The following is a 1,621-nucleotide window of genomic DNA, read 5'->3' as shown; positions in this document are numbered from 1 at the left end:
GGGCTGGTGGGACCGGCCTGGGGGCGGCTGGCGCTGCCACCCAGGAAGTCGGCGGAGCCTAGGGCGGCCCAGCCTGGCCGGCGGGTGCGGGCTGACTGCCAGGCCCCTCACGGATGCACGTGGCGGCTCCAGTGCAGGGTGGGGGCCTGTGGCCAGCCCCGCCCTGGGCTCAGGGAACGTGGGCCCCAGCCAGCGTGCGTGCTGCGGGGCCCAAGTGCTGTGTCCGCAGCGGGGGTGTCAGAGGGACAGGTCCAGGAGACCGCACCACCGGCCCCCGGCCTTTCTGCGGCGGTCAGTGGGCACCAGGCGGGACTTGCTGCCACTGCCTTCCGTAGCCTGACCCGGGCCCGGAGGCAGGACCCAGGGGCCAGGGCCGCTCCCTGAAGGCAGCCCTCACCCTGGCCCGCCCAGGCCCAGGCCGGGCCAGCACTGGTGCTTGGTGTCCCGTGCCGGCTTCTGGGGTCCACTTGCTCACACAGCAGCTTCTGCTGTCCCTCCCCGCACTGCACCCCCCAGCCCCTCGGGCCTGCAGGGCAGCTGGGCACCGCTGGCCCACGTCGGTCTGGAGCAGCCCGGGGCGGTGGGCACCCAGGGTCGGTGCAGGCGCTCGGGAAGGGCTGAGCAGGGCCGGGCCAGTGGCCGCAGCCTGGCCGGGGGCTTGGGGCTGTGGGCGGTGGGCGGGAAGGGCTAGAAGAAAGGCACGACCTGGTGGGCTTCCCCTGGGGGTGACGGGGCCCGCAGGCGGGGCACCGCATGGGTGGGACCTTGTCTGAGGAGACACGACTGGCTGTGGGTGGGGGCGCAGGGTCACCCCGCTGTGCAGGTGCAGGGCTGAGGGTGCTGGAGAGGAGCTTGGGAGATGCAGCCCCTGGGGCAAGGGGCTGGGCCAGGAGCTCGCTGAACTTAAGGTCCTGGGCTGCTGGCCAGGGCGAGGCTGTGGAAGTGCTGCTGGGCCCCGGGGCGTGCTGGGCCCCGGGGCGGGTCTCCGCAGGGTCTGGCCTGGGGGGGCGGGTGTGTGCAGGGCTCCTAGGGTGCTGGGAGCGGGTCCCAGCGGGCCTGGGGCTGGGGAGGGCGGCGTCCAGACTGCCCATTGGGCTTCCCACTCACCTGGGCGTCTGGCACCAGGGAGGCGCCAGGAAGCATCTGTGGAATGAGTGGCTGAGCCAGCCTGGCCACCGGGCAGGCGGGGGTGGGGGTGGGGGCAGAGGGCAGCTGCCACCTGGAGGCTGGGGGGGCAGAGGCCACAGGGGAGGGCCTGGTGGCAGAGGGGTGGGGCAGGCTCTGGGGTGTCTGCCCCTGTCCAGGTGAGGCCCGGGCCGCAGCAGGCCCAGGACCCAGCAGACCCCCCCACGCCTCTCAGCCTCTCAGGGGAAGGGCCCGGTGTTTGGGGGGAGCGGCGGTCCTGACCAACGGTGGACATGGAGGCCATTGCAGGCACCGGCTTTGGGCGGCTGGCTTCGGACTTGGGGTCCCGGGCCACCCCTGCAAAGGCAGCTGCCTGTCCTGGGCGGACGGGCGGAGGACACAGGGCCGCGCGGGCGAGCGCGGACAAGCCCCGCCGGCGCAGGGATCTCGCCTTCGGCAGGGGCAGCGCGGTCGGGGCAGGGGGAAGCGGCCGAGC

The sequence above is a fragment of the Condylura cristata genome, unplaced genomic scaffold (assembly GCF_000260355.1).
Source record: "Condylura cristata isolate star-nosed mole 26May11 unplaced genomic scaffold, ConCri1.0 scaffold00058, whole genome shotgun sequence".
Lineage (NCBI taxonomy): Eukaryota > Metazoa > Chordata > Mammalia > Eulipotyphla > Talpidae > Condylura > Condylura cristata.
This window is presented reverse-complemented; position numbering follows the sequence as displayed.